This window comes from Hordeum vulgare, chromosome 1H, assembly GCF_904849725.1.
Source record: "Hordeum vulgare subsp. vulgare chromosome 1H, MorexV3_pseudomolecules_assembly, whole genome shotgun sequence".
In the NCBI taxonomy this organism is placed as follows: domain Eukaryota; kingdom Viridiplantae; phylum Streptophyta; class Magnoliopsida; order Poales; family Poaceae; genus Hordeum; species Hordeum vulgare.
In genome coordinates, this window is record NC_058518.1 from 269,701,529 (window position 1) to 269,719,164 (window position 17,636).

Genomic DNA, 17,636 nt, shown 5'->3' on the forward strand with positions numbered 1-17,636 from the left:
TTTATCGTAGACTTGAGTTGGATAAGTTGACACCCACTGAAATTTCTCTACAAATGGCCGACAAATAAACTGCTTTCCCTATCGGTGTTTACGAGGATGTGCCTGTTGTGGTTGCTAATACCACTATCTTAACAGACTTTGTTATCTTGGATATTCCCGAGGACGATGCCATGGCTATCATCCTCGGAAGACCCTTTTTAAACACTGCAGGGGCTGTTATAGATTGCAACAAAGGCAATGTCACTTTCCATGTCAACGGTAATGAGCACACAGTGCACTTTCCGAAGAAACGATATCTAGTACATTGCATCAATGCTATCGAAAAGACTTCATCGATTCTCATTGGGAGCTTTGAATGCCCTATTCCTCGTGTCAAGATGAAGTATGATTTGCTTGTTGGGGAGATTCATATCCCCATTGAGGTGACTTAGTGGCTATTCGAAAATTCTCCGTTCTCTCTTGCAATTCAAGAAGGTTTTGTCATAAGGACTTGATCAATCCCATTGACGGATTTCTTTCAATGACCATGAAACGGATGAATCAAAGAGTCACATACCTCTGTTTTGAGTCTTCATTTTCTTTTGCTTAGAAGAAAAATGATAGACTCAAAGAGTCACATACCTCTGTTTTCCCCCAAGCTTAAAACCTTGCTTGTCCTCAAGCAACTCAGTTGACAAACTGAAAGAGAAAGAAAAACTTTGACAAACTCTGTTTGATCTTGTTGTTGCAACTTGTCTAACTCATAACCAGAATTTCAGCAAGATCACAAGTTAACCACATAAGCAAGTGACACAAAGGTCTCACGATAAACTAATATCAATGGCATAATCAGCTAGCGAGCAAATAATATGAGTTTCAGATACCAACAATTCAATCAAAACAAGCATGAAGCAATATGAATAGGTGGTATCTCGCTAGCTCTTTCTCAGACCGCAAAACATAAATGCAGAGCACTTTCAAAGAACAAGGGCTCACTAAACATTGTAATTCATAGCAATGAAGATCCAGTCATAGTCATACTCAATATCAATCAAAAGCAACGCATAAAAATGACAGAGGTGCTCTCCAATTGGTGCTTATATAAGAAGAGGATGACTCAAAAGGAAAATAAATAGACAGGCCCTTCACAGAGGGAAGCATTGATTTGCAGAGGTGCCAGAGCTCAAGCTTTGAAAACAGAGATAATAATTTTGGGTGGCATGCTTTCATTGTCAACGCAATGACCAAGAGTTCTCAATATCTTCCATCCTACTCATGCTATAGGCGGTTCCCAAACAGAAAAGTTAAGTTTTAACTCCCCTACCACCAATCAATCACACTCCACGGCTAGCCGAATCCTCGGGTACCGTCCATACTAACATCAATCCGGGGGGGTCTTGTTTTACAGTTATGTTTTCGATTTAAGCGTGGAACCGGGCATTCCAATTACCGGGCCCTTTCTCGTGAATGACAGTGAATAAACACATGTCGAGGATAACATGCCTAACATGGAAGATACCAATAGCCCCCTGTCACCACATGAGCGGTTCGGGCATGCAAAACAGATTATTTCTTGAAGGTTTAGACAATGGCACATGCAAATTTACTTGGAACGGCAGGTAGATACCGCAAATAGGTAGGTATGGTGGACTCTCATGGAAAAACTTTTGGGTTTATGGAAGTAAATGCACAAGCAGTATTCCGCTTTGTACAAATGAAGGCTAGCAAAAGACTGGGAAGCGACCTACTAGAGAGCGACAGCAGTCATCAAGATGCGATGAGTTTGACTAACATTGAGTGCAAGCATGAGCAGGATATAAATCGCCATGAACACGAACATCATAGAGGCTATGTTGATTTTGTTTCAACTACATGCATGATCATGCGCCAAGTCAAGCCACTTGAATCATTCAAAGGAGAATACCATCCTATCATACTACATCATAGTCATCTCAAAATCTATGTTGCATTCAAGACAAACCATTATAAGCTCCTAGCTAATTAAGCATGGCATCAGAAACTATGATCTCTAAGTTGTCATTGCAAACATGGTTCTCTCTCAACAAAGTTGAACCTCGGACGACAAGCTAGTCATTTTTACAAAAACAAAATAGATAGAGTTCATACCAGCTTTTCTAGTCTCAGACACTTCATCATGTATCATCATTATTGCCTTTCACTTGCATGATCGAACGATGTGAACAATAATAAGAGTGCTAGTTAGGACTAAGCTGAATCTGCAGGCAAACACAAAGGAGAAGACAATGTAATATGGCTCTTTAACAAATGAACAGGTATGCATGCGAGAGCCACTAAACATTGTAACCATGGTATTCTACCTCGACTCAAAGAAAAAGAAAACTATTTACACGGGAAAGCTCCCAACAAGCAAAATAAGAAAGGAAAATCTTTTTGGATTTTCTCAAAAGGACACAAAACAAGAAAACAAGAAAACGAAAATAAACTAGCATGGATAATACAGCGGGAAAGTGTAAACACCGACTAACAAAGTGAAAGCATAAGCATGAATGTAAAATTGGTGCAAACACGTACTCACCCAAGCTTAGGCTTTTGACCTAGCTTGGTCTACTCCCAAGGAGGGAAATAACCAGCTCCAGGATACTTCGGAGCGGACTGTGGATGCCACTGCTGTGTGAGCTCCTCTGGCTCCCACTGATAAACTGGCGTCTGGTACTCGACTGGCGGCTCGGGCTTGGGCACCTGTGGTTGGGCCAAGCCCCAATATGCGTAGATGTCCGAGGGCATAATAGTGTACCTGCATGCATGAAGATTGAACAAATAAGGAGTAGGCAAAGTAATAGTCTCACGAGTACCCTGACTAAATACCAGGTTATAAATCATCCGTCTACTAGCATCTCTATCCAGAAAATCATGGCGAACCATGCTGTCATAATCCAGATATTTCTCAGGAAGAAGCATTTCTTCTTCCTCCTCCAGTCTAATGGGTATCTCAAAGTGTCTGGCAAGATGGGTAGCATAGATACCTCCATAGACGACACCTTTGGAACGGTTTGTGTTCAACCGCTGAGCTACTATAGCACCTAGGCTGTAAGTCTTATTGTTATAAAGGCCTTCGCGCAAAACCGCAAGGTCTAGAGAGCTAAGTGATCCAGCCTCCCCACGACCAATCAAACATTTTCCCACAAATAATGAGAAGTACCGAAGCACAGGAAAATGTATGCTAGCAATTCTAGCGCGAGACACTCCTCTCTCCTCTCCAACAGCAATAGTATCTATGAAAGCCTCCAAGTCCCGTGGACGAGGATCATGAATATCCCCAACATAAGGTAATTTGCAAACATTGCAAAAATCTTGTAGTGTCATGCGCTGGGGGATATCGAATAACATGAACTCAACCATAGGAGGATTCTTCCTCGGATAAAAGTTGAAGCTTTGAACGAAAATATTGGTGAGAAGGAGGTATTGTGGGCACTTATCTTCAACGAACGCGGTAAGACCTGCATTCTCCACCAAGTAATAAAAGTCTTCATAAAGCCCAGCGGCACACAAAAATTCATCACTTGGCCACTCGCACGCTCGAACTTCTGTGACTCGAGGAACCACGTACTTGGGGTGGTTCTTCTCATCCTCCTTGGGGTTACAGCTTGAAGAGCCTCTCAAGAACCTCCTCATCTTTTCCCTTTTCTAACTCTGAAAAATTCTGAAATTTTTAGAGACTTCGAAAGAAAAGTGAGTAAGGATTAACCCAACTCATAGCAACTACTCCTACTAGTGCCTAGAGACCGTATCACGCGCTAAAACTACTTGGGACCAGCTAAAATCAATATTTCAAGCTCAAGAACAGGGTCACCAAGGTAGCAAGAATACGCGAAGGATAAAGCACTAGAGTAGAAACTAATTGGACCAATGGAGGAGTCACTTACCAAAGAGTAATTTCCCCAAAACGGTTCGGAGAATGGTGCTTTGAGCAACGAGATCGAAAATCACACCCAAATGAGCAAGAACACGGGTTTGAGCTGCGAAACAATTTTTTCTGGAGGTAGAAGAAGAGGATGGGATCTGGAATGAGTGGAGGGGGTCCCTGTGGGCCCCACAAGCTTGGTAGTCGCGGCCAGGGGGGAGGCCGCGGCTACAGGGCTTGTGGCCCACTAGTGTGGCCCCCAGGCCAGCTATTAGTCCCAGTATTTTTCAAAAAATCCAGAAAAAATCATATTTGATTTTCAGGACCATCGGAGAACTTTTATTTTCGAGGTACTTTCTCCGGGAGCTAAAACAGAAAACGGGAAAAACTAAACTAAATCTATCATTTTTCTTGTAAGCAACAGAAAGTGAAAGCTTAAAACAGAGGTATGTGACTCTTTGATTCATCCATTTCATGGTCATCAAAAAAAATCCGTCAATGGGGTTGATCAAATCCTCATGACAAAACTTTTTCAAATCGCAAAAGGAAACGGAGAATTGTCGAATAGCCACTAAGTCACCTCAATGGGGATATGAATCTCCCCAACAAACAAATCATACTTCATCTTAACACGAGGAATAGGGCATTCAAACCTCCCAATAAGAATCGATGAAGTTTTTTCGATAGCATTGATGCAATGTACTTGATATCGTTTCTTCGGAATGTGCACTATAACAGCCCTTGCGATGTTTAAGAATGGTCTTCCAAGAATGATCGCCATGGCATCATCCTCAGGAATATCCAGGATAACAAAGTCCGTTAAGATAGTAACGTTAGCAACCACAACAGGCACATCCTCGCAAATGCCGACAGGGAAAGTAGTTGATTTGTTGGCCATTTGCACAGAAATTTTAGTGGGTGTCAACTTATCCAGTTCAAGTCTATGATAAAGAGAGAGAGGCATAACACTAACACCGGCTCCAAGGTCACATAAGGCAGTTCTTACGTAGTTTCCTTTAATGGATCAAGGTATAGTGGGCACTCCGGGATCACCAAGTTTCTTAGGAGTTCCAGCTTTGAAAGTGTAATTGGCAAGCATGGTGGAGATCTCAAGATCTGGTATCTTTCGTTTATTGGTCACGATATCTTTCATGTACTTGGCATATGGAGACATTTTGAGCATATCAATTAACCTCATCTGCAGAAAGACGGGTCTCAACATTTCAATAAAGCGCTCAAAATCCTCATCATCCTTTTTCTTGGATGGCTTAGGAGGAAAGGGCATGGGTCTCTGAACCCATGGCTCCCTTTCTTTACCATGCTTCCTAGCAGTGAAGTCATTTTTATCGTATCTCTTAGGTTGTGGGTTATCAGGATTAACCGTAGGTTCAATCTCCACATCCTTATCATTGCTAGGTTAAGCATTATTATGAACATTACTGTCCATATTGTTACCAGGTTCATGTTCATCACCAGATTGTGTTTCTGCATCAGACGCAGAAATATCATTTGGTTCTTCAGGTGTGACAGTATTTGGTGAACTGACATGTTGGTTTCTATCATCCTTCTTCTTATTCTTAGGATGACTGGGTGTATCACCATTAATTCCTTGAGAATCTTGATCAATTCTCTTAGGATGCCCTTCAGGATACAAAGGTTCCTGAGTCATTTTGCCTCCTCTAGTAATGACTCTAACAGAGTTGTCATTTAATCATTGAGCAAGTCATTCTGAGCTTTAAGTACTTGTTCTACCTGAGTAGTAATCATAGAGGCATGTTTACTCAGAAGCTTTAGATCATTGACATTTCTGTCTACACAAGCACTTAAATGACTAAGCATACGAGTACTTTGTTCCAATTGTGTGCTAACATAATCATTGAAACTCTGTTGTTTGGCAACAAAGTTGTCAAATTCATCAAAGCATAGGCTAGCAGGTTTGTCAAAAGGAATATCACTCTCATTGAATCTACACAGAGAATTCACCTCTACTACTTGTATCGGGTTATCGAGACAATGGATATCTTCGATAGGCGGTAGATTTTTGACTTCTTCAGATCTAATGCCTTTCTCTTGCATAGATTTCTTGGCTTCTTGCATATCTTCAGGACTGAGGAATAGAATACCTCTTTTCTTTGGAGTTGGCTTAGGAGGTGGTTCGGGAATAGTCCAAGCATTCTCATTGCACAAGATGTTGTTCAACAGAATCTCAGCTTGTTCTACAGTTCGTTCCCTAAAAACACTACCAGCACAACTATCTAAGTGGTCTTTGGAAGCATCAGCAAGTCCATTATAGAAGATATCAAGTATTTCATTCTTCTCAAGAGGGTGATCACGCAAAGCATTCAATAGCTGGATGAGCCTCCCCCAAGATTCTGGGAGACTCTCTTCTTCAGCTTGAGCAAAGTTGTATATTTCCTGCAAGGCAGCTTGCTTCTTATGGGCAGGGAAATATTTCTCAAAGAAGTAGTAGACCATATCATGGGGGCTACGCACACAACCAGGAGAAAGAGAAGTGAACCAGGTCTTAGCATCATCCTTTAGCGAGAAAGGAAACAACTTAAGCATATAGTAGTGGCGGATCTTCTCCTCACTAGTGAATAAGGTGGCTATATCGTGCAGTTTGGTAAGATGGGCTACAACCATTTCAGACTCATAACCATGAAAAGGATCAGATTTGACCAGAGTGATTAACTCAGGGTCGACAGAGAATTCATAACCCTTGTCAGTCACAAAGATAGGTGAAGTGGCAAACTTCGGGTCGTATTTCATCCTAGCATTAGAAGATTTTTATTTCCACTTGCGCAGAAGTTGCTCAACATCATAGCTATCCTTAGACGCAAGAAAGTCCTCAGCTATCTCTCCCTCCATAACATAGCGGGTATCAGGCATAACAGGCATAGTGGCAGGTTCTACTTCAATAGTATCGGCAGTTTCAGAAGCATCACGAGCATTGGCAGTAACTCTAGCAATATGAGCATCAAGGAATACCCCTAGTGGCATATCAGGCAAAGTAGTATCTCTAGCAGTATCAAGCATAGCATCATCAGGCAAAATAGCATCTCTAGCATCATCAGGCAAAGCAGTATCAAGCATAGCATCATGGATAGCAGTATCAGGCATAGTATCTCTAGCAGTATCAGGCATAGTAGCATCATAAGCATCATCAATAGCAGTAGCATCTCTAGCATCATCTAGCACATGCGACATATAAAGATTTCTAGCTGGAGGTGGTGTCGCAAACTTACTCATAACTGAAGGTGAATCAAGTGCAGAGCTAGATGGCAGTTCCTTACCTACCCTCATAGTTGAGGGCAAGACTTTGGTTCTTGGATCTTTCAGATTCTTCATAGTGATCAGCAGATATAAATCCCAAGTGACTCAGAGAATATAGCTATCCTCCCCGGCAACGGCGCCAGAAAAGAGTTGCTTCTAGTTGCTCAACAATTAGCAATTGTCTTGCAATGGCCCACCAGCGTGTGGGATCGCGGCAGTTTTTGAGGGTAGAGTATTCAACCCAAATTTGTTGGTTCGACACGATGGGAGTGAAAGGATATTCTCCAGTATTAGCAGTTGAGTTGTCGGCTCAACTACACCTGAAAGATTAGTATCCGCAAGCAGGATATAAGCAGCAAAGGTAGTATGATAGCAACGGTGCTTGGAAAGAATCTGTTGACGGCGGATTATTCCTAAATGAAGTATCAATGGCGCCAGAAAAGTATTGTAGCAGGTAGCAGCAGTGTAACGAGTAACAGAAGTGGCAAGGAACAGCAGTAGTGACAGCAGTAGCAAGTAGCAATAGTGGCAAGTGACAGCAAGAACAAGTAACAGTAGTAGCAACAGTAGTGGCAGCAGTAGCAGGACAAAGCAAGTAACAGTAGCAGCAACAGTAGTAACAGCAGCAGAGCAAAGCAAGTAACAATGGCAGTGGGACAAACTCGTAGGCTATGGATCGGTGATTTGTTGGATGACATTCGTCATGCAACAGTTATAACATGGAGAGATATGTGGCTAGCTCCAGTTCGTCAATGTGATGTAGGCATGCATTCCGTGTGTAGTCATACGTGCTTAGGGAAAAGAACTTGCATGACATCTATTGTTCATCCCTCCCGTGGCAGCGGGGTCCAAATGGATACTACGGGATATTAAGGTTCTCCTTTTAATAAAGAACCGGACCAACGCATTAGCACTTGGTGAACACATGAACTCCTCAAACTATGGTCATCACCGGGAGTGGTTCCGGTTATTGTCACTCCGGGGTTGCCGGATTATAACACATAGTAGGTAACTACAACTTGCAAGATCGGATCTAAAACACACGTATATTGGTGACAACATAATAAGTTCAGATCCGAAATCATGGCACTCGGGCCCTAGTGACAAGCATTAAGCATGGCAAAGTAGTAGCAACATCAGTCTCAGAACATAGTGGATACTAGGGATCAATCCCCGTCAAAACTAACTCGATTATATGATAGATCTCATCCTACTCATCACCGCCCAGCAAGCCTATGAATAGATTACTCACGAACGATGAAGAGCTTCATGGAATTGAAGAGGGAAGAAGGTTGATGATGATGATGGCGACGATCTCCTTGATCCGGAGCCCAAAACAGACTCCAGATCTGCCCTCCAGCGCAAGAACGGGATGTGGCGGCACCTCTGGATCGTGAAACGCGATGAACTCTTCTATCTTGATTTTTTCCGAGACGAAAGGGAATAAATAGCGCTGGAATTGGGGGCGGCAGAGCCACGTGGGCCCCACAAGCCTGGTATCCGCGACCAGGGGGAGGCCGCGGCTACAGGGCTTGTGGCCCACTGGCCCGTCCCCTTCGGTGGATCTTTGCGCAGGTATTTTTCATATTTTCCAAAAATATTCTTCGTAAATTTTCAGGACGTTCTGAGAACTTTCATTTCTGCATAAAAACAACACCATGGCAATTCTACTGAAAACAGCGTCAGTCCGGGTTAGTTCCATTAAAATCATGCAAATTAGAGTCCAAAACAAGGGCAAAAGAGTTTGGAAAAGTAGATACGATGGAGACGTATCAGAGATCATACATACTGATGTGTGCGGACCAATGAGCATAGAGGCATGCGGCGGATATCGTTATTTTCTCATCTTCACTGACGATTTGAGTAGGTATGGCTATATCTACTTGATGAAGCACAAGTCTGAAACGTTTGAAAAGTTCAAACAATTTCAGAGTGAAGTCAAAAATCATCTTAAGACATTGTCTCATAGGAGGTGAATATCTGAGTTACGAGTTTGGTGCTCACTTAAGACACTGTGGAACTATTTCACAGTTGATACCGCTTGGGACACCACAGCATAATGGTGTGTCCGAACGTCGTAATCATACTTTGTTATGTATGGTGCGCTCGATGATGTCTCTTACCGATTTGCCATTAGCATTTTGGGGCTATGCATTGGAGACAGCTTCATTCACTTCAAATAGGGAACCATCAAAATCCGTTGAGACGACACCATATGAGTTATGGTATCGCAAGAAGCCAAAGTTGTCGTTTCTTAAAGTTTGGGGATGTGATGCTTATGTCAAAAAGCTTCAGCCTGAAAAGCTGGAACCCGAAGCAGAAAAGTGTTTCTTCATAAGTTACCGAAAAGAGACAGTTGGGTATACCTTCTATCTCAGATACGAGGGCAAAGTGTTTGTCGCTAAGAACAGAGCTTTTCTTGAGAAGGAGTTTCTCTCGAAAGAACTGAGTGGGAGGAAGATAGAACTTGATGAGGTTTCGGAACCTCTGCTTCAACAAGATGGTGGCGCAGGGCAGAAAGAAATTTCTCTCGAGGCAACACCAGTTGAAGAGGAAGCCAATGATGTTGATCATGAAGCTTCATATCAAGTTACTATCGGGCCTCGCGGGTCCACAAGAGCACGTACCGCTCCTGAGTGGTACGGGAATCATGTCTTGTCAATCATGTTGATGGACAACAATGAGCCTGTGAATTATGGAGAAGCAATGGTGGGCCCAGATTCCAACTTATGGTTAGAAGCCATGAAATCCGAGATAGGATCTATGTATGAGAACAAAGTACGGACTTTGGAAGTATTACTTGAAGGTCGAAAGGCTATTCAAAACAAATGGATCTTCAATAAGAAGACAGACGCAGACGGTAATGTGAGCATTTATAAAGCTCGACTTGTGGCAAACTGTTTTTCACAAGTTCGAGGAGTTGAGTACGATGAGACATTCTCACCCGTAGCGATGCTTAAGTCCGTGTGAATCGTGTTAGCAATAGATGCATTTTTAGATCATGAAATCTGGTAGATGGATGTCAAAACAGCGTTCCTTAACGGATTTCTTAAGGAATAGTTGTATATGATGCAACCCAAAGGTTTTGTCAATCCAGAGAATGTTGACAAAGTGTGCAAACTCCAACGATCCATTTATGGACTGGTGCAAGCATCTCGGAGTTGGAATCAGCAATTTGATGAGGTGATCAAGGCGTTTGTGTTTATACAAGTTTTTGGAGAAGCTTGTATTTACAAGAAAGTGAGTGGGAGCTCTATAGCGTTTCTAATATTATATGTGGATGCCATATTGCTGATTGAAAACAATGTAGAGTTTTTCGAAAGCATAATGGATTACTTGAATAAAAGTTTTTCAATGAAGGACGTATGAGAAGGTGCTTACATATTGGGCATAAAAATCTACAGAGATAGGCCAAGGCGCGTGATAGCTCTTTCACAAAGCACATACCTTGATAAAGTTTTGAAGAAGTATAAAGTTGAGTAAGACTCAATGTCCAGTAACTGCAAAAGATAGAGAAAAGATGAGTGTTGTCCCCTATGCTTCAGCCATAGGGTCTATCATGTATGCAATGCTATGCACAAGACCGGATGTTAGCCTGGCCATAAGTATGGCAGGCAGGTTTCAAAGTGATCCAGGAGTGGAACACTAGGCGGCGGTCAAGAATATTCTGAAGTACCTGAAAAGGACTAAGGAAATGTTTCTCCTTTATGGAGGTGACGAAGAGCTCATTGTAAAGGGTTACATCGATGCAAGCTTTGACACTGATCCGGATGACTCTAAATCTCAAACCGGTTACGTATTTATTCTTAATGGGGGTGCGGTAAGCTGGTGCACTTCCAAGCAAAGCGTCGTAGCTGATTCTACATGCGAAGCAGAGTACATAGCTACCTCGGAGGCGACTAAGGAGGGTGTCTGGCTGAAGCCTTTCATGTCAGATCTTGGAGTAGTGCCAAGTGCACTGGACCCAATCAATCTGTTATGTGACAACACTGGTACCATTGCTCTAGCCAAGGAACCAAGGTTTCACAAGAGGACCAGACACATAAAGCGACGCTTCAATGCCATCTGCGATTACATCAAGGAGGAGTACATAAATAATTGCAAAGTGCACAGGGATATAATTGTAACAGATCTGCTGACTAAACCTCTTCCACGAGCAAAGCATGATCAACACCAGAACTATATCGGTGTTAGATTCATTACATTGTAAATCACATAAGAGATGTGAAGCTAGATTATTGACTCTAGTGCAAGTGGGAGACTGTTGAAAATATGCCCTAGAGGCAATAATAAAATAGTTATTATTATATTTCCTGTTTCAAGATAATCGTTTATTATCCGTGCTATAATTGTATTGAATGGAAACATAAATGCATGTGTGGATATATAGACAAAATTATGTCCCTAGTGAGCCTCTAGTTGACTAGCTTGTTGATCAAGGATGGTTAATATTTCCTAGCCATAGACAAGTGTTGTCACTTGATAACGAGATCACATCATTAAGGGGATGATGTGATGGACAAGACCCAAACTATAAACGTAGCATATGATCGTGTCATTTTGTTGCTATTGTTTTCTGCATGTCAAGTATACATTCCAATGACCATGAGATCATGTAACTCACTAACACCGGAGGAATGCCTTGTGTATATCAAACATCGCAACGTTACTGGGTAACTATAAAGGTCCTGTACATGTATCTCCGAAGATGTCCGTTGAGTTAGTATGGATCAAGACTGGGATTTGTCACTCCGTGTGATGGATAGGTATCTGGGGGCCCACTCGGTAATACAACATCACACACAAGCCTTGCAAGCAATGTGACTAAGTGTAAGTCACGGGATCTTGTATTATAGAACGAGTAAAGAGACTTGCCGGTAACGAGATTGAAATAGGTATGGCGATACCGACGATCTAATCTCCAACAAGTAACATACTGAAATACAAAGGGAAAGATATAGGGGATTATGTGAATCCTTGACATAGAGGTTCAACCGATAAGATATTCGTAGAATATGTAGGATCCAATATGGACATCCAGGTCCCGCTATTGGATATTGACCGGAGAGTGTCTCGGTCATGTCTACATAGATCTCGAACCCGCAGGGTCTGCAGACTTAAGGATCGGTGATGTTTTAGGTATAGTTGAATTATTGATGTTGGTAACCAAATGTTGTTCGGGGTCCCATATGAGATCCTGGACGTCATGAGTGTCTCCGGAATGGTCCAGAAACAAAGATTGATATATAGGATTGTGGCATTTGGCTTCCGGAAAGATTTGAGGCATTACCGGTAAAGTACCGGGAGTGACAAATGGGTTCTGGGATTTTGCCGGAGAATTCAGCTACCTCTTCGTCTCTCTTGCTGGATCAAGAAGGTGGAGATCATCATCGAGCTGTACGTGTGCTGAACACGGAGGTGCCGTCCATTCGGCGCTAGATCGGGACAGACCGTGGTACGGCGGCGATTCGAATCACGGAAGACGTTCCACTACATCAACCGTGTTTATTAACACTTCCCGCTTTGTGATCTACAAGGGTATGTAGATCTGATCTCCCTCTCGTAGATGATCATCACCATGATAGGTCTTCATGTGCGTAGGGAATTTTTTGTTTCCCATGCAACGTTCCCCAACAGGACCCGTAACCCGAAGTTCCACGGGATCAAAACCTGACTCTCTTGTACATCTTTGACTCCAAAGTATCCTTTGCACTTGGCTTCGTATGAAATTCCCGAGCCACGTTCAGTGGGACGTTCTATTCTATATCAGGAGCCATATTTATATTCGTTGCTCTAAACCAGCCCTTTCATCTTTGTTTAGGCATCAAACGATTGCCTAACTGTTTGAAACCTTTGTACCATCAGGTATTATTCTCAATGGATTCTGTGAGTTACAACTTGAGGAATAATTCATGTCCTTTTCTGTGAGTTTGCCATTAGATGCCCAATTTGTGTAGTTGCGTTCTTCCAATGTTTTCCCTATTATCGCATTCGTAGGATGATGAAGATCCCGAAGGAAGGATGACGAATTCATCAGGATAACCTAAGTGAGAGAAATGAAGACTTCTAAGAAAAGGAGAAAATTCTTTGGGAAGAGCAACCAAGACAAGAAGACTCGTTAGAATTTCGTGACCAAACGTTTCCCCCTTACCCCTACCTCTTAATTCTCGAGACGAGAATTTCTCTTAGTGGTGGAGAGTTGTGACACCCCCAGTGTCATGCTACAGTAACCCATGTAATCAAGCTACATTGATCACCATGTCTAAGCTAATCATGGTGTTACACAGTGCATGATCAATCTTGGAATCAAATCTCCTTTGAAAATTCCTACTAAATTTCAAAATTCATTTAATAAGTGCAATTAATATTTTGTCAAACTTGAAAACTAAAATCATGGATGGGTTGTAAATATTCCATAAAGAGTTATAAAATTGTAATCCATATTTTATAAAATGTTTTGATGCCTAAAAATAGAAATGACAAAGGCCAAAATAACAATTTAGTTCCTATCAAACAATAAAATTAATAAACTACTTTAGTTAAGTGTCAAACTTATTGTGGGAGTAGCTTGATATATGAGACTATTTTAGATACTAGTTTTATATTTAATAAAACTCAATTACTTTTGAAAATAAATAAAAACACACACTAATAAAAGAAGAAATCTAAAAGAAATAGAAAAGGCCCTCCCTTGTGTCGCCCACTGGCCCCCAGGCCGGCCTATCCCCCCACAGCCCAACTCCCCTCTCATTTTCAACCTACTGGTCACATGAGGCTGGGTGGCTGGCCCTCACATGTTCGTGGCCATGGACGACCACGTGTCGGTCATCCAACTCCTCCTCGTCGCCTATAATTCGCCCCGACCTCCCAGGTGAGCCCTAGCTCCTTTCCCATGCCCACCTCGCACTGCTTTGCTCTCTGCCCGCGCACGCCACCGTCGATCCCGTGGCCAACGGTCGTCCCTCGTCGCACCAACACGTCGAGGAGGATCGCCACCATCTACTTCGTCCATCCTGGGCATCAAGTCAAGCGGGGCTACCTCGTACGCACGCCATCGAGGACGTTTCAATCGCGTACACCGCCTGCGTTTGTCGCTGTTCCCCGCTGCTAAGATACATCCCCGGCCTCCCCGACCTTGCCTTAGGGCTCGTGGTGAGCCCCCTCCCTGTTCCCCTGCTTTGCCTGGGCATCAAGTCAAGCGGGGCTACCTCGTGCTTGATGTCGTTTATTCGTGCCCTCGAGCTCCGGTCGCCGCCGTTTTGCTTTTGCCGCTCCCCGCGTTGCTTAGCTGATGCTGCTGTCTTGCAGATGCTGCCACCGTTGCTTGTTGCTCCGCCCGCGCCGCCTGTGGTGCACGCCCGCGCTCGCCCCCACCAGTGTGTGAGCGGCCGCCACCGTGACCGCGCCTCGCCCTGGGCGTGGCCGCACCCTGGCCAGCCGTCGCTGTCGGTTGTCCTGATTCCCGTCGTTGCTACTGTACTCTACTGATGTTGTTCTACTCGCAGCGGCTGCTCTCTGCTGCTATTGTGTTGTTCATGCTGCTCATGCTGCTGCTGCCATTACTTGCAACCAGCACGCCTGCGGACTGCTTGTAACTGTTGTGTCGTCGCTGCTGCTTAATAGTGTTGTTGCCTTGCCGCGGCTGCTACTCTACCGTTGTTGCCACATATAGCGTACTGCCACTTCACTACTATTACTCACTGTCGGTGCTGCTTGCTACTGCTACATCTCACGCCTGCCTGCTACCTTGGCCGTGCGTGCCCGTAGCTGTCCGAGCCACTGGTCGTGCCCCTGCGGGCACCCCGCCGCCGCCCGGACGAGCCGCACGCTCCTATGCTCCGCTGTTGTCTGCCGCTAGAGCTGCTGCTGCTGCCTGTCTGCTGCTGCTCTCTGCTCTGCTCCGTCTGTGCTTGATGTTTGCGCTACTGCATTGCTGCGGCTCTCGGTTGGTCATATGTTGCTGCTGCTAGCTACTACTCCGTGCTGCTGCTGCAAGCGGCAGCTACTGCCGCCGTTCCATACAGGTGCTACTGGCCATGGCCATCGCCATGGCCGATTGTGCTTGAGGCTGGTGTTGTGCGTGCGGCTGTAGGTGTGAGTGCGTGAGAGTGTGTGGCTAGTCATGTAGGTTAATGTGCTAGTAGTACTGTACTAATTAATAGTTAGTTTAACTAGTAGCATGTGTCAAGTGGATCCTAGACTATATTACTTAAATTAACTAGCATACTTTAGTTGCTGCCTATGACATATGAGTCCAGCCCCATTAACAACTAATTAAAACTATTAATTAATTCTGTTAATTAATTATCCTAAGCAGAATGACACGTGGATCCCACCCCACTTATTAATCTGATTAATTACTAATTAAATTAATTAAAAACTGTGTCAATGACATATAGGACTCACTGGTCAATTTGACCAGTCAACACGGGTGTTGACCGATGATGTCATGCAGACATCCTACTAATGTCATAATCATGATTTTAAAATTTAAATAATCTATTTTAATATGTGGATATTATTAAAAGTTTAAAAATTAATATAAAATAATTTATAACTCAGATGAAAATACTTTGTACATGAAAGTTGATCAGAAGAACGAGACGAACCCGGTTGCACTATCCGTTGGTTTGTCAAGCATCCCTAGCATAGCGAACATGAAACTTTTCTACCTGTTTCGCCTGACCGGTAATAGCCAAAGACCCGGGAAATATCGTGAGATATTTTCCCACTTTGTTTGTAACATTTAGTACAGGATTAAGTCACCCCTATCTCAGTGTTTTACCTTGTCATGCTTTGTTGTGCATTTGATTTCTGTGTTATTTATTGTGTTTCCCCTACGTTACTTCCTTTCCAATAGACCCCCGAGACCAATGATGATCCAATGTTCGACTATTTTCCGGTCGCAGATCAGTATATGTCTGCAGAGCAACAAGGCAAGCAAACCCCCTTCATCATTCCTATATTGCCTATTTCTTTCTCCCTCATGCTTGCATTAGAATTTTGCTACTGTTGTAGATAGATCCTATTCTGATGCATAGCCTGATTTTGATGAACTGCTACTTTACCGTACCGCAATCTAAATGGTTTAGTATAGGTGGAGCAGTCATCCCCTTTGCCCCCTTAGTCCAGTTGCCCCCGCTTTATCGTCAAGTCTCGATCACTGATCGATGAGCCAAGACCCGACACATCACTCACACCCCCCTTATTTGTACAACGCTGCAGAGCTACTATCGAGTACCGAGGGTGACACCTTGTTACGTACTCCGATGTTAGCGTTGTAGTGTAGTTGACCAGCGGTGGTTCTTGGAGGGTGATTCCTCGTTCACCACTTACGATAACGACTGTGTCGTACAACCCATCAAGCGTGGCTCATCGAGGGTGATTCCTACCTGGCCACCTTGACGGTTACATCATTCGGAATCCAACGAGGGTGATACCTCGGATCCCCCTAATGTTACAACCACATAGTTACTTGAACGTGTTACTGGGAACATTGATGAATAAATGTTTGGCGGGTGGATTCCCACGTGGATGTGTCGATGAGTTAATTAAAATGTTAATGGATTTGGGTATTTGATCTGGGTTGGTCGGAGACCTTTTCGCACTAACCGCCTACGTGGGAGAAGTTATGGGTACTCGACATCCTGGTAGCAGCCGAAGCTCTTCATACGTCAGCAATGGAGCGGCGCGCACCCGATTGGTCTGTATTATCATCATTCTTCTATAAGTGGTGCCAGGACTGACATCGGCCGCCCACGTAACGTGCAGGAGCGCAATGGGTGAGGGGCCCATGAACCCTGCGCGCTTAGGATTTAGACCGGCGGGCTGACCTCTCTGCTGAGTCTAGGAGGGGTTGCGACATGTCGATGTTCCGAGGCCGGGCATGACCCAGGAAAGTGTGTCCAGCCAGAGTTTATCGAGCGTGACAGGGAAACTTGGTGCACCCGTGTAGGCAAGAAATTAACTATTCGGATAGCCGTGTCCACGGTTACATGATGACTTGGAGTTGTGCCCCGATCTTATACAACTACAACTGTTACTTAACTGGAATGTTTTGCCACGGGATTTCTTCCTCGCATGGAGTCGAGGAAGAATCTCTAGGTGTGACTTTAATTAATATTGCTGCAACAATATGACTATTAATTGTGTTACCTCTTCTACTCTCGTCTATTGCTGCAAGACCCCTGAAGATGTTAGTCTTCAATAGGACTAGGCCTTCTCTCTCTATTCTCGCATTGTTGCAGTCAGTCCACATATAACCCCTTCCTTTGATACTGATGCATACTTAGCATAGTTCTGATGTTAGTCTTGCGAGTACTTTGGATAAGTACTCACCATTGCTTTGCTCCACCTTTTCCCCTTGACCCGTTGTTGCGACCAGATGATGGACCCCAGGAGATGACATATCCCGCCGCTGCCGACTCCTACCCTGACGGTGCCTGCTACTACATGGAGGCCGCTGACGACCAGGAGTAGTTTAGGAGGTTCCCACGAAGGA

At 43.8% G+C, this 17,636-nt stretch overlaps 1 long non-coding RNA gene across 1 annotated transcript; it reads left to right on the top strand.

Annotated features, from left to right (window-relative positions):
• Positions 1 to 14,007: 14,007 nt before the first annotated feature.
• LOC123409509 lies at positions 14,008 to 16,071 on the top strand. Its single transcript, XR_006612862.1, has 3 exons — positions 14,008 to 14,287; positions 14,444 to 14,584; positions 15,996 to 16,071. It is a non-coding gene; the product is annotated as an uncharacterized LOC123409509 (long non-coding RNA).
• Positions 16,072 to 17,636: the final 1,565 nt, after the last annotated feature.